At 33.7% G+C, this 17,021-nt stretch overlaps 1 pseudogene; it reads right to left on the bottom strand.

Moving 5' to 3' along the window:
- Positions 1 to 16,320: 16,320 nt before the first annotated feature.
- Positions 16,321 to 16,446, bottom strand: LOC114217681 (U2 spliceosomal RNA; annotated as a pseudogene).
- Between the last annotated feature and the right edge of the window lie 575 nt (positions 16,447 to 17,021).

Raw genomic sequence — 17,021 nt, 5'->3', positions numbered from 1 at the left:
ATTTACTCTTTTTTTTTTCCTGCCTTTATCCTGCTCTTTTATTTTATTTTTTTTTTAAACATTTTATTTATTTATTTGACAAAGAGAGACACAGTGAGAGAGGGAACATAAGCAGGGGGAGTGGGAGAGGGAGCAGCAGGCCTCGCGCGGAGCATACCCTGCTCTCTTTTAAAATGAACTTAATTATAATTTTATGTTTTTATTCCTACTATAAGGAAAATCAATTGGCTGAAGTTGTTTTTGTTGTTGTTTGTTTTATTCCTTTCTTTAGTATCCTATACACAGTAGATATTAAATAATTATTTCTTAAATGGGATTACCATTAAATGTTACAAGTCATTTTGAATCTAGTACTTTTACTTCAGGTAAGTGCTTATTGAATTCTGGGCCACAGTCCTACCTGTGAAAGTGTACCTGTTAGCACAATGTATATCTTAAAAATTGCAGGCTGTACTTATACAAACTTAATTGTTGAGCCTGTTGTGCTCCATGACCTATTCAAAGCTTTGAAAGTTAACAGTGGAACTTGACTCCTATAGATGATCAATGGTTTGATTGCTCAGAGTGTTTCACATTCTTCTTACTTTTCCTTGGCTGATATTTATAGATGTTTCTCTTATCCATTTCCTCTTCAGCATAAAACACTTACTCAATAGGGACGCCGGGGTGGCTCAGTCAGTTAAGCGTCTGCCTTCGGCTCAGATCACGATCCCAGGGTCCTGGGATCGAGTCCCACATCGGGCTCCCTGCTCAGTGGGGAGCCTGCTTCTCCCTCTGCCTGCTGCTTCCCCTGCTTGTGCTCTCTCTCTTCTCTCTCTGACAAATAAATAAATAAATAAAATCTTTAAAAAAAAAACAACAAAAAGAAAAACCCACTCAATACATTTCCATATATTATGTGCAAGCTGAAAGAAACAATAGTGAAGAGGTGTCAGTACACCATTGTTAAAAAAAAAAAAATACACATGCCAGAAGAAAATGCACAAGAGGCTTGTAATTGCCCTGTCAATATAATAAGGTCTAATGTTATTAAGTTCATAGAACAACTTAAGCATTTAAAATTAAACAAAGGCTTTTTTAGGATGTACTTTCAAGCTGAAATGATAAACAGGACATTTGTTTTCTGAAAAAGAAAAGGTACTTTAGTGATCAGGACACTGAAATAGAGATGCAATATATCTTTTTGACCTTAACAAAAAAAAATTTCATTTCTATGATTTGTGTAAGAGCATAATTAAATCTGGGGCACCTGGGTGGCTCAGTTGGTTGAGCATCCAACTCTTGATTTTGGCTCAGGTCATGATTTCAGCATTGTGAAATCAAGCCCCACATCAGGCTCCCTGTTCAGGAGGCAGGAGGGAGTCTGCTTGAGATTCTCTCCCTCTCGCTCTCCCTCTACCCTTCCCCCTTTGGCCCTCCTCACCCCCTCCTCTCTCTCTCTCAAATAAATAAATATATATATTTTTAAAAAGCATAATTAAATCTTTATTGAAAGCTATCTCTAATATATTGTAGATTTGAATTAAGGGCTATATTTTTCCAGAAATAATATTCTATGATAGGGAAATGGTGAGGGATAATTGTATAATACAAATAAGTGCTTAACACAGAGCAGAATTTGTTATTTCTTTTTTTTTTTAAAGATTTTATTTATTTGACAGAGAGAGGCACAGCGAGAGAGGGAACACAAACAGGGGGAGTGGGAGAGAGAAGCAGGCTCCCCACTGAGCATGGAGCCTGATGCAGGGCTCGATCCCAGGACCCTGGGATCATGACCTGAGCCGAAGGCAGACGCTTAACGACTGAGTCACCCAAGCACCCCCAAAATTTGTTATTTCTTTTTTTTTAAAGATTTTATTTATTAATTTGACAGAGAGAGCCAGAGCGAGAGAGGGAATACAAGCAGGGGGAATGAAAGAGGGAGAAGCAGGCTTCCCTCTGAGCAGGGAGCCCGATGTGGGACTCAATCCCAGGACCCTGGGATCATGGCCTGAGCTGAAGGCAGACACTTAACAACTGAGCCACCCAGGCGCCCCAAATTTGTTATTTCTTAATTCCTAATCTTTTCTATTTCTATGGCCTTAGTACAGTGACTAAATTTTACATATCAGGCAATCTTCTCTAATAATGCCCAGAGGTTTCTGTTAAGGTACAATTGTTTTAAGAAAGGAAAATTAATGATATACAACTTAACCATTAATGTTTTATCTCAGTTTAGACTAATTTCTACCTGTAGCATAAAGTCCTTTGAATTCAAGTAACAAGGACCTGATCTGAAGGTACAGTGAGCCTTCAAGCATGTAATATATATTGGATACTATGAAAGCAGGGGATGAAATAATTAGTATGCACTGGAGGAAACAAAGGGCAATGGGAAGGTATTCACATAAATTACGTTTAACACACCCAAACCATTTGAACAAACAAGTAAATTATGGTGTGCTGGCCAAATACAGAAGGCTTCAAGACAAATCACCTCTGTTCCTCAAGCCATATCTTATCCAATCAAACTGTCTGTCTGAGGCCTCCATTAGAGACAGGTTCTGAAGCCCTTGCTGTCATTTCAACAAAAATAGGCCTGTATGACAATGCCAGACTCTAAAGAGCACCCTGCCATATGACACAACGCTAAATTTCCTTCAAAAGCCTGATATACTATGATGGCAACAATCTAAGTCAGAAAAACTGTGATAATACATTTGGTTAAAACCTGAGAATTATGGGATTAAGGAACAATAAGGAACAAAAATAGTGCTGACAGAGAACTTTGTTAGATAATTATAAAAAATATTTGAGAGGACAAAAGTCTCATTGTGGAAAGAACAACATAAAATGTGTAACCTGTAGCACTCTTCAGTGCATTCAAAACTAACAAAATTAGTGAACAATAGAAATGAACCTGTAAGGGGGCACCTGGGTGGCTCAGTCATTAAGCGTCTGCCTTTGGCTCAGGTCCTGATCCCAGGGTCCTGGGATCGAACCCCGCATCGGGCTCCCTGCTTCGTGGGAAGCCTGCTTCTCCCTCTCCCACTCCCCCTGCTTGTGTTCCCTCTCTCGCTGTGTCTCTCTCTGTCAAATAAATAAAATCTTTAAAAAAAAGAAATGAAACTGTAAGTCTGCAGGAAATTATTCCCCCCTTCCAACAAGAAAATAAATTAGACCAACATAAAGGGAAAAGTGTTCATAAATATACTTTTTGAAAAGTAGCGTCATATCCCCTCAAAAATATGTACTATAGAGCTGACTTTAAGTTTTACTATTTCTGATCCATTCTGCAGTTCAAGCTTCAGCGACATGGGATTGCCATTAGTTCCAGTTAGTAAAATAAAGAAGAGCAATAAAATGCCATCTTCATTAATCAGATCTCAACCTCTGATCAGAAAATAGCAGTTATCAGAAGCCAGTCATCAGTTTAATAGTTTGAGAATTTTATTTTAATATCTAGCACCAGAGAATTATTGAAAGCAAATTTGTTGGAGGCAAATATGTTAATTAATATAAAGTGCCCATAGTCACTAATTTTTGTATAGAAGATCAGAGTCCATATTCAAATCAAAGCCAAGTTCAAGATGGCACTCTGCAGCAATGGAGAGGTAATGTGAAATGGATTTATGATATGCACAGACAAATACATTCTGACACATCTTAACTGTGGCTTTTTTTGTATGCATTAAAAAATTCATTTAAACAATCAAATTGGGCAACAGATGACAATCCCTGAGGACTCATAGCTGCTCTAAGATATTTACCCTGGGTTTGAACAAAGACCTATCAGAAGATTCCCAGAGGGATAGAGTATGTTGTTCTCATTCCTAATTCTCAGGGAAGTGAGGCTCAATTTTGATATTTTCATTACACACCTTTAATGATTTCATTTCCTAAAACTGAGATTATTCTTATAACATCACACAGACTTTCAGGACTCAGTGAGGGAAAATGGCATTTTAAAATGTCTTATTTATCATCAGTATAGCTAAAGAAAAGGAGGATTCAGGGCAAATCCTTTCTTTTTTTCTAAAAGAAAAAAACAAATAACCATGGATGTAGGATAGTAGTGGCTGAAAACACAGACCTGGAGCTTCAGAGTTGTAGTTCAAAATTTGATTCCGTTTGCATATCCTTGATCAGCTTACTGAACACCCTTAACACCTTAATTTCCTGATCTCTGAATGGAAATTATAATAAAGCTGATTCAATTCTGGAGGAATCAGTTACCCTTTTGAGAGTTGAGCGATTTATTCCTAATATATTCCGTTCATTATGATCAGTCATACCATATATAGACTTGTTCATTAAAATTATTGCTTCCAAGAATTGTGACTGTGGCCTTAAAGTCAGTTCATTTAACATCACTAAGGATTGTTATCTCCCTTACATACATTCCTTCTCTGTCTTTATAATCCTTAACTTGAATACATGTGATTACTGAATAACTGGATATTGAGGTCAAATCTGGTTATACTCATCAATGATTAGTGGTTCAAATGGCAGGCTTTTAACCATGTCTATTACATACCATTCATGAAAAAATAAACAAAAAAGGTTAACCTTCATGAAAAATTAGACAAAAAAGGTTAATTGCCTTTATCCTAGAAACATAGAGTTGTGTGTCATTGGGCAAGTTACTTCATCTTTTTTTTAGCCTCAGGCGTCTTATCCAGAAAGGGGTGTGAAAATAGTTTTCATTTCCTAGGATTATTGTGAGAACTAAATGAGGTAATCCATGTAAGGTCTGTGTTATGAAAAAAAAAAAAAACGGTTCTTACTCTCATCTATCAATCATATTCCATTGTTTAAAATTGATTTCCATAGGTCTGAAATAAAATACCAGCATTCTAGATATTGTGAAGTTAATATTAGTTAAGACTTGAGAAAAAAATATCCACTCACACATATACAAAAGTCCTATAGAATATGCCCTGCACATCTTTACAAATAAATATAGATAAGGAAATGAGAGGAAATTATCAGGGAAACCTCTAGTATTAGTGAGTTATCACTGGAATTGAATGTAGAATTCTGGAGAAAGTTATGTTATTGAAAAAATATGTGAAACTCTCCTTATATCTACACATTGAAACATGAAAATAATTTCCAAATGAGTTAAATTTCAAAGAAAATTAAAACAGCATACTTAAATGATCCTATTGCCATATTATTTTTTTCTTTTTTTTAATTAACAGCTTTTAAGATTAATTACAAATTTCCAAAGCCATGGACTGAATTAATACACAGTTTGTTTTAAGAAACTATTTGAAATAAAATTAAGCATTTTATATTATTGCACATACTTAACTACAAATTGACAATGAATATAAAATAAGCACTATTTTCTTAATGAAAGTTCACACCAAACCTTTCTGGTCAACTTGAAAATTTTAAGTTTAGGATATATGGGTAAAGTACTATAGTCATATATTAATAATCACATATAATAAAAATAATATATAAATTTAAACATATCTTTCTCCATCAGGTACTTTTTTCATGAAACAATTTCATTCAGTCTCTTCAGTGGAGCTTTGACATCATTCTCTTTGTCAGATTTGAACTCTTTCAGTAATTTAGCATAGTTTTCCAGAGAATGTCACATTAATTTATAAGTTAAAGTATAACATATTTTAAATCATGCATGACACTGTCACTAAAAATTATTTCATACTAGTAGCTTAAATAGTTCTTCCCACAAATTTAAGACATTTGTTTTTGCACTGATTGTTTGTTTGTTGTTTTGTTTACAGTGTAATTTTATAGATATGCTCTTCATTAGCTATATCAACTACTTAACTAAATTGATTTTAGAGTAATTTTTAAAGACCTATTTACAAAAACAGCCAATATTTCACCCAAAGAAAAACTAGTAATTAATAAACTACCAAATTTTAATAAACCAATGATTAATAAATTTATTTATTTATTTGGCCTTTTTTAAAAGAAACTACCAAGTGAACTCTGTAAGCACTCAAAAGTCCCCCAAGGGGAGATCAGGACATCAAGTGTATTTTCCCCAAAGATTAAACTGATTTTGTTTGTTTGTTTGTTTGTTTTCAAAATACTTTCTAATTGAGACTTCCACTTCCAGGAAGATGGAACAGCTCTATCTTTCCCTATTCTTTTCCTAAGTACAATTAAAAACTCTGGACCTTCAATTTTTTTAAATATAAATAACAACAACAAAACATAAGACTCTGAAAGGCAGAAAGAGAAAGATGAATTGGCTAGAAAACTTGGGATCCAAGGAACAACATAGTGTGAGTTTTCTGGGTTGTGGGGTTTTTTTTGTCGTTTTCTATTTTGTTTTGGTTTGGTTTTTCGCTTTATATATCCCAGACTAGTTGCTGTAGAAGTGAGTAATATGGAAATGCCAATAGGTAAACACAAACAATGCCCAACAAAAGCCATCTCCCTGTATCCAAAGAACTGGGGACAGAACATTATAACAAGACAGAAAAGTCTAGATAATAGATAATAATCACTATGGCAGCAAAAAACACAGACAAAATGTGCCCCCTGCCAGCTTACACCAAGACTGAGTGGGGAGCCCAGACTTTCACCCTTATCAGAATGTAGCGAAGTACTTCAACGTCCACACTGGATGATGTCAGAAAAGGTGGAAAAGGGAGCCAGGACTTTTGTCCTTGCCAGGTATTAATGACGCCTCACTCCTCTCAGTAGACACCACACGAAGAGCCTGAACTTACTCTGGTCCCTGGAAAAAAAGAGGTTATCTTGTACATCCCTCTGGGAAGGCATCAAAGGAGGCCTAGTCTAGAACGGGACTTTCACCATCTTCCCAGCAGTAATGAGGCCTCACCACCATGGTTTCAGTAGAAATCACATGGGAAACAATAACAAGGCCCTTCAACCCTGCCGGCCACAGTGGTATCAACAAGACCACAGTGATGAGCTGGAATGCCCACTCTTGCTCAGAAGTAATAAGGAGATCCCTCCTTCAGATAACCGTGGAGACCAAGGGGGAACCTAAACTTCTATGACACCTAGCAATAAGGTGGTGATCCCTCCTTTCCCCTAGTGGATATAATGCTATTTCAGTATCTATCTCTTTTTTTTTTTAAATTTAATTTGCCATTTGGATACAGTGTGACAATATATCCCAGTTCTATCAGGACTCTCCTGGATTACAATGCCTGTTGTCCTGAATAATTATGTAATTAATGAATCACGCTCAACACTTTCAAGTTTTTTTGCCTGGGTGACATAACTTACAATTACTACTTTGCCTCTATCAAAATAGCCATGACTTTCCTTAGGTGAGAAAAACAGTTTCAAGATCTAGCCATTTTACAACTCTTAAAATTGAAATTTATTGCTTGTTTGGTCTTAGCCAGCTGAAACAAGCTCTACAGAACTGTGTACCCAGCAGCAGTGCCTTATTGGTGCCCCAAACTTCCCTAGTTGAAGCACTGAGTGCAGCCTTCTTTACAACTTCGATATAGATTTCTATAGTATATTCGCTTTATGCCTGCAATATTATCACAAGGGAAACATCGGTTAGCAAAATGAGATTATCACATATTTGTCCTGTAACCATCACTTTTGCATGGCAAACTGGGTCTAGGCCTTGTGTCCAACTTAACTCTAATATTACAATTGAATTTGCCATGTCTTTTGATTTTTAACTAAAATTATTTTCCTCACCCAGATAGCTCAATTTTTTTTTTGTCATTTAAAGAATGTTTTAAGCTTTACTCCAAAAATCAATCAGTAACATATTTTTATTGAGAAGTGACCATATCTGATGTCAAAGCTAAGGCAGATGAAGTGATTGCAATGAGAAAGTGTAGTTCCAACAACACATGGTTCGTATCTTGTATTTCATTATCAGTATTAATCTATAGCGTATAGCAAAGTTCTTAGAATAAACTATATGTTGCTACAAAAAATGATTCTGGTTTCCATAAATAATTTGTAGGTTATTATATAGTATCAGGCTTTAAGGTTAAAAAAACTCACTCTGATTACCTTTACTTTAGGGAGGTGCTGAAGCTGTTAATGTTCAATTCTCATTTCCTAAGGAAAACTTGGAATGTCTGTAAGATAGCACTATAAGAAATCTAATAAGCAAGAGTTTGGTCATAGGGAACTAACTGGGGATTAATCTAAATAATCAAAGCTCAGAGATTTCAAAATCCAAACGGTGGTTTCACCAAAACCTAAGACCATGTAGAAGACTTCTTACATATGAGGATTAGGGGAAAGACTTAGAATCTGGGGAAAAGGGGCATTGGCAGAATCAGTGTGTGGTCAAGTTGCTTAAAACAATATGGCATGGCATCAAAGAGTGGGACAGTTTGGTTAGCTAATTGAGAACATAATAAGAACTGATCTTGATAATAAGATTAAAAACCCATTGTCAGCAGTAAAATCATCTTCACGTGTGTAACCCTGACTCTTGATAAGAAGATAGAAGCCTAGTTATCAGCAATAAACCTTCCTAAAGTATGGTTTTCATCATACAAATATCTCTTTTAAAGTCATGCATACACAAACAAATAACCTTTAAAGGCTTTTTAGTTCCAAATTCACTAACATAAAATCACATTGCTTAGCAGACAAAATTTATTCACTGTCTTCATTTTGCCCTGATCTTTTTGTTTAATCAGGAGAATCTTCATCTTGTCCCACAAACTGCCACATTCAATAATCATGACATCTACTACCTAGCATGCTTTTTTTCCACCTATCAGCCACCATTCAAAAATTACCTGTCTAGTTCCTTTCCGTGAGTATTCTTCTTCCATGATTTTTTTAAATGTTGTAATCTATATTGATTCCAATCTTAAATTCCTATGACACATATATTGTATATCACAATATTATGTTTTTTAACTTAAATTTATTTTGATGTCTTGCTTTTTAGTTTTTCTGCCCCAATGAAGGTATAAATTTCCAACAACACATGGTTCGTATCTTGTATTTCATTATCAGTATTAATCTATATATAGCGTATAGCAGAGTTCTTAGAATAAACTATATGTTGCTACAAAAAATGATTCTGGTTTCCATAAATAATTTGTAGGTTACTGTATAGTATCAGGCTTTAAAGTTAAAAAAACTCACTCTGATTACCTTTACTGGCTCTGGAAAGCTCTGCTTTTAGGACCAGAAGTGGTGTTATTGACTCATGATGTTTTTGTCTCTTTCTCATGGTTCAAAAAGTATTTTTATCAAGATATATATATATATATATATATATATAATTTAGCCATGGGAAAGAAGGAAATCCTACCATTTGTGACAATATGGATAAAACTTGTGGACATTATGCTAAGTGAAATAAGTCAGACAGAGAAAGACACATATTATAAGATATCACTTATATGTAGACTCTAAAAATGCCAAACTCAAAGAAACAGAGACTAAAACTGGGTTACCAGGGACTGGACCTTGAGGGAAATGGAGGTGTTGGTCAAAAGATATAAACTTCCAGTTTTATGTTGAATAGATTCAGGAGATCTAATATACAGTATGGTGATTATGGTTAATAATACTTGTATACTTGAAAGTTGCTGAGAGAATATTTTATATGTTCTCATCACAAAAAAGAAATGGTAATTATGTGACAAGATGGAGGTGTTCGCTAAAGCTATGGTGGTGGTCATTTCACAATATATGCATATCAAATCAACAGTGGTACACTTTAATTTTATTTATTTATTTATTTGGAAGAGAGAGAAAGTGAGGGAGGGGCAGTGGGGAAGGAAGAGAAACAAGTAGACTCTGTGCTGAGTGCGGAGCCTGACGCAGGGCTGATCTCATGACCCTGAGTTCATGACCTGAGCAGAAACCAAGAAGTGGAGGCTTAACCAGCTGCGCCACCCAGGTGCCCCAACAGTGGTACACTTTAAACTTAGAAAATGTTATATGTCAATTACATCTCAATAAAACTGGGGGAAACCGTAATTCTTAGATAGATAATTATTTTATTATTTTATACAATGATCCTGAAGAGCCAAATAATATATTTTACCAATTTTGCAATTCAAATGTTTTCACATTTTATTATATCAGAAATTTAAAAATTTGGATGTATCCTGTATTTATAGCCTGTTTTGGTTTAACCAATGGTATTTGTCCCCTCCATTTGTAATGGTACATACAAAAATGGTATGAATCACAGCCAGTGGCAACTTAGATTGGATAAAAATCCATTACCAGAATAAGGAAGAAATACCATTAATATATTGAACAACACATAGGCTTCCTTTAATAAATATTTCATGAGTAATCATTGGATGTATTTTGGCAAAGGAGGAATAGTTAGTAGTAGTAATGACTTAGAAATGTTTTTGGTATTAGCTGTTGATAAAAATTAAAAGGAAAAGTAAAACAAAATACTTTTTCTAAAGATCAGTAAATCAAGAAAATAAGACGTAATACAGTACCAGAAAAGCTTAGGGATACTTCTATATGAGATGTGTTATATAGAATAGATGAAAGCCATTACCTTCATTACCTCTTCCATGAATATACACATGATATGATGTTCCAGAACCATTAATCTATCACCTCTAATGGGCAGTAAATCCCAGTTTGGTGAACAAACACCTATGTTACAATCATCAAAAATTAATACACCATGGACTGTTTATCCTCTGAATGATACGTCATAAGTGGAAACAGCTTTTGACATATTTTTCATTTACAGAGACTGTTCTCTTAAAATTTCTCTCATGAATCAGAATTGTAGCCCATTTAGCCCAGAAGCTTCAAGTTAGTGGCAGTACATAATATCCTTCTTTGTCATTTTTGCAGCTATTATTTCCATCCATGTGAGTTTATAATAAATGAACTAGACTTGCTAACTAGATGGGCGATCACATTGGGGATTTGTGTCTCCAAGCTCTTATTTCCTGTGTAAAAATTTTCAGTGAAAAGCACTGAAGTAAAAACTCCATACAGTGTGTTTTCAAATAAAATTGTAAATACGCCATTAAAAACAGAAACTTTAGTGGTGTCAAGTCACGGCGAGGTTCCAGATTTAGATATGTCAGAGATGATAGCAAATGGTTCATCACTTTATATTACGTTATTTAAAATAAGTGATGAGACAAAACTTAACTCCTGTAATTGCAAACACTGAGAGTATTTAGTGTGAGCAAAGTATTTTTCAAGCATTTAACAATTATTCAATCTTTAAATAATTCTGTGAAGTAGGTAGCATTATGAAAAGAAGAGAAAGTGATAAACAGGATAAGTAACTTGCCCAAAGTATCAGATAAGAAATGAAGAAGTTAGTTTTCATAGGTAAATATTCTGACCCTGAGTTCATATTTTTACCAACTATGCCATATTATCTCCAGTACCCAATGCCTCTTGATTATAGGACTGTTTTTTTAAAAAAAATATTGTTCTAAAAGGATATGCTGTTAGAGTATCCTACTAGTATATAGTTTTCCCTTTTTCTGATAGCTGATTTATGGTCTCAACAGTGAAAACTAGTGCAACATATTAATTGGATATTCTCAGGCAGGAAGCCTGCAAGCACCTGCTGCAATCCACTGAGCCAATAAGAACTCTTACTCCCATCCTGTTTTGAGTTGTGTTTTTGTTTTTGTTCTAGTAATATGTGGTGTTTTGCCTCAACCTTTCCCCCTCGCCATCTCTGCCATGCTCTTGAGAAAATTTGTAACTTGTGTTGGCTGACATATTGTGACCAATTGCTGTTAGAGATTTGGTGTTAAAATCAGATTTTAGTAGCACAAGAACCTTCAGGATGCAGTAGACAAAAAGAGTTAAAGAGCAGCAAGTGGTTAGAGTTTCAGGGAAGCCCTTTGACATAAAAGTGCGTTATAAATATTGAGTATAACTTAGGAGAAATGACAAATAGTTGTACAAATGAAAGGTAGAAAAAAATATGGCTGGGGAAATAGTATCTCTTTGGGGCATTTGAAAATCATAAAAGAGTGTTTTCCATAATGGATAAAATCTTCCATTTCTGTGTAATGCCTCCCCCCTGCCCCTGCCTTACTCACAGAATATGTCTGCACTGATTAATATGAATGAGTCTAAAGCAAGCTAATGGATCCAATTAGGGTCAATTTTGAGATTAAACTGGTACTGCAGGTTTGGGGTTAAATGAAATGTATGGGTGTTTGGAAGAGAGGGGCAAGGGAAATAATGTGCCATGAAATGAAAAAGAATATGAAAAATGAAAATGTGCCCTTTATGGAAAACTGGGATGATAGAAATAAATTCTGATTTCTGACTTCAAATCTGTGAGGCAATTTTAGATACTACTATTTATAAACTTAGCATGTTATGACCCTGTGAGCATTTTTATAGTATGTATTACTTATGTTATATTTAATTTCAAGCTGCAAATTTACTCCACCATAATTCACTTTAGTACTAATGATTACTTACATTCTTTTACACTGTTACTCATTTACCCATTTCCCAAATTAGAAAATGATATCTCTTTCAATTTATGTCTAAACTGTGATTACTATTTCTGATATATTAATATTATTTGTGATACTGTTAAGCTTTAACATTTCAGAGTTAAATGAGAGCACTGTAACTAGTATACTCTTCTTTTACATGCTATGAAGGAAGTGGGTAAGATCACTAAGGATAGGAAGGGGAAATGGGAAGAAAGAAGACTATCTTTTTGTCTTAAAATAATCTTCACAAGTTATTGTATTTCTCCATCCCTGGTACTGATCTATTTTCCTTCCCTGTATTTTGGTTTTTATATGATTTACAGCTTATGATAACACCTGTATTTCTCAATGGATTTTCAACGATATTACACAACATTAGAAACACATAATTCTATTATTATCAGTGGTAGTCATGCATTGGAGCAGAAATATGGTACCACATTCCAGGCAGACATATTTGATATATGCTGTTTGATACTGTTTTAATGTTACTCTATCACCATTATCTGATATTGTATAATGTGCTTGAGAAAAATATTGTCAAGCTGCTAAAAAAATATGATATGGTTTTAAATGATGACAAGTTTCATCCCTTATTGGTATCCAGGGAAGGAAAAAATTATATTTCTCACTGGAAAGAAAAAACTTCCTATTATGAAATTATTTGGGGACACATGCATATGAATTTTAATAAGGCCAACAAAAAAACTCAAAATATGTTTGATTATAAAAATAAACATATTTAAGAGGACTTAAACTCGTAATCCACATTTCCAAGTAAAATGCAAGAAAATATCAATTTTGAATTGATCTTTTGAAAACACCAATTCCTTTTTAAAATTCTCAATTAAAAATATTAAATCCATTATGTTTCTATATAATTAAAATAGTATTTGTATTCTGACTTCATCAAGTTTCTATGTGGCAAAACAAAATTGCTTAACACATTTAAAGTAATTCATACATTTTGGTATTAATATTATAAATATAAACAAAATTATGACAGCTAATACAAATAATTTGTGTATTTTTCAATTGTGAAAAATAATTTGTCATATGAAAACTCTAAACAGGAAAAGAACATTAATGCTAATTGTCAGAGTATCTTTTTTTTATTATTTATTTATTCATGAGAGTCAGAGAGAGAGAGAGAGGCAGAGGCAGAGGGAGAAGAAGGCTCCCCGCAGGGAGCTCGATGTGGGACTCGATCCCAGGACCCTGGGATCATGACCTGAGCCGAAGGCAGACGCTTAACCATCTGAGCCACCTAGGCGCCCATCGTCAGAGTACCTTAAGAGTAATTATCAGTTTGGATTATAAAGGTGAATATTAGAGGCATTCAGAGCAGGTCTTTAATATTTTAAGTAGTATTTTGTGCCCTTTAAGGATATATACATATGTAAGGGACTATATTAGGACTATATTAGGCATACTGAAGTATCTGGGGAAGGGTAACTCAAATATTTCAAGGGTATATACATATACAAGGAAATATATTAAATATACTAGAGTATTTGTAGATAAGAGAAGGAGGGAAATAAGGGTGCAGTCTTGCATGCATAATTATTATTTTATAGAATTAAGAGATGATGAGCTTATGTTGTTGATCTTGAAAAAATATATAGAGAGAGGTAAGTGGGGGTTACATTTTTTCACAGAGCTAAAAACCTAGACCTACTTTTATTTTTTTAATATATTATATTTTAGAGTGGTTTGATGCTGTCAAACAGAAATGATTAATATACTTCCTCAGAACAAATCCTGCAGACTTTAAGTTATTTAAAAGAAAATTATCATGATAATTCTACTCCCAGCTATTCTGGAGAATTTGGAATTGGACTTTTTTTTTTTCCTTCAATAAGGAAATAAAATTTGGGGAAATAAAAGATATGAAAGAAGTATTTTCAGCACAGAGATATGATCTTTGAAAACAAGGAAGCATAGGCTATCACTTATAATTACCACAGCTTCTAGCTTAAGAAAATATCCAAAACTTTGTGGGTAAATGGAGCCAAAACAAAGAGTGACAATTTCAGTGGGTAGAGGAAAAGAGATTGAATTTTAGAATGGCACAGAAGACTGAAATTTGAAGGATGGAGAAATGGAAGAGAAATGGTTGCCAGGAAGTATTAGCAATTTGGGTCCCTGAAGAATCTTGAACAGCATATGCTCTGGGTAAGCCTCTCTAAGTCCTAGCACAGAACAGCTACTGGGGGATCTGGATCTGATTGGTGAACAAAGACTTCAAGATCACTGAGTACAGAGATGTCAAAGTCTTGATTGATCCAGAGTAGAGAGATCTTGGGGAGCACCCTGGATGTTCAGTTTGCACACAGGTTGAGATTGCAGAAAGTCTATGACTTATGAAGTGACCTCAACTCAGTCTAAATTAAAGTGTTCACAGAAGCAAAGTGATCTGCCAATAATTTAACTGTCTGAACAAAACTCAAGACTCTTTAAAAAGAGGTAAAATAATCCAGAGTCTCTAAATAGCATCATGCAATTAAAAAGAAATACTACCATACATGTAAAGAAGCACGAAAATGTAAAACACAAGCAATAGAACAAAAAATCAAATGAAGAACAGATAACCCAGATACTGGAATTAAAAACAAGGTGTTTAAAATAATTATTATAAATATAGTAAAGAATTAAAGGATACGAAATGCATGCATATAAATATCAGCAGAGAATGAGAAACTTGAAAAGTTAATTTACAGACACAAAAACATACATACACATACAACTAAAACTTGTCCAAATCTAGATGAATAACAGAAACCCAAAGATCCTAGAATATTAGTGAAACCCAAGCAGGATGTGTATAAAAAAATGAAATGTAGCTCATCATAAACAAATTTCATAAAATCAAAGATATATGTGCTCATCTTGGTAAGAACAACAAAAATATTTATAGCTTCTAATTAGAAACAATAGGATCTGGAAAACAAGAGAATTTCATCTTTACAGTACTAAAAGAAAAAAAGAATGTTTCTGTATAGTATTATATAATATATATTATTGTACATATAAGAATTGTATATATGTCTTTTAAGTTTCTTACTTTGTGTATGCAGTAGCAAAATATCAAATCAAATAGACCATGGTAGGGTAAGGTGGTGTATTTTAATCCCTAGATCAACCACTAAAATAAAAATAGATGCATATCTCAAAAATAAAATAAAATTCTAAAAAATACTTGAATAATTCAAATGATGACAGAGAAAGAAGAACAAAAAAAGTGAACAAATCAGGAAAATAGAAACAAATATCATGATGAAAAAATTGAACCCAACCCTATTAGTTATTTCATTAAGTGTAATGAACTAAAAACACTGTCAATTTAGCAGAATTTTTTTCAAACTAGATAAAATTACATTTATTAATTATATGCTAATTGCAAACAGTGTTTTGAAAACAAAAACACTTTTAAAATAAAAAGATAAAATGTTTCATGCAAACAGTAATCATGAGAAAGTCATGTTAAGTCAATTTATGCTTTCAGCTCATAAGGCTAAATAAGTAGGGAAAATTTAAAGCCAATAATGACCAAGAAAAAATGGAAAAAAAAAAGAAAAAGAAAAAAACATTGAAAAAGTGAATTAAGTCAAATAATACTTCTTTGAAAAGATCAGTAAAATTGATAAACCTATAGCAAGATACATTGAACAACCCTATGCCAATAAATTCGACAACTTCAAACATGAACAAATTCCATGATATCAAAAATTGCAACTCCTGGCACAGAACAAAAGAGGAAATCTGAATAACCTTGTATCACACAAAACAGTTAAATTCATAATTTAAAACTTCTCACAATGAACACTCCAGGTAGAAACGTAGTCACTGGTGAATTCCAAAATATCCTAAAAGAAGAAATAACTTCAATTTTTAGTAGTTTTTTCAGAAAATAAAAGGGAACATATTCAGCTAGTTCAATTAAATCAATATAAGTGAGTATCAACAATTGATAAGGGCATTATTAAACGGATAAGAACAAATACTACACTTGATCTTAGCCAATAGGCTGAGAAGCCATGGGGCATTATGACATAAGAAGATTACAGAACAACAACCCTAATAAAAAATAGATGAAATGATTCTCATGAAATATTAACAAATTGTATCTAGTATTATGTAATAAAATATAATTTATCATGACTATGTGGAATTTATCCAAGGAATGGAAGGATGATTTAACATTCAGATATCAATACATGTAGTTCACCTTTATTAACAAAGTTAAAATATGTTTATTTGACCATTTAAATAGATGTAGTAAAACATATGATGGCATTTAACAATTATTTGTAGTGAAATTCTCAGCAAAGTCTGAATAGAAGGAGACTTCGATCCAGAGAATGGCATTCATGAAAAACAGATACTATTAAACTTAAAAGTGAAATACTGAGTATTTTCCCCTAAAATTAGGGCAAAAGGCAAAGATACCCACTCTTACCACCACCAATCATTATTTTACTGATGATCCTAACCAGGAAAATGATGCAAAGAAAATATTTTAGGGGGCACCTGTGTGGCTCAGTCAGTTAAGCGTCTGCCTTTGGCTCAGGACATAATCCCAGGGTCCCGGGATAGAGCCCAGCATCAAGCTCC

Source organism: Eumetopias jubatus, unplaced genomic scaffold (assembly GCF_037043125.1).
Source record: "Eumetopias jubatus isolate StellerSeaLion01/CBP00866 unplaced genomic scaffold, mEumJub1_p1.0 scaffold_5, whole genome shotgun sequence".
Classification (NCBI taxonomy): domain Eukaryota; kingdom Metazoa; phylum Chordata; class Mammalia; order Carnivora; family Otariidae; genus Eumetopias; species Eumetopias jubatus.
The sequence above is the reverse complement of the archived record's forward strand: the minus strand, read 5'-3'. Positions and strand labels throughout refer to the sequence as shown.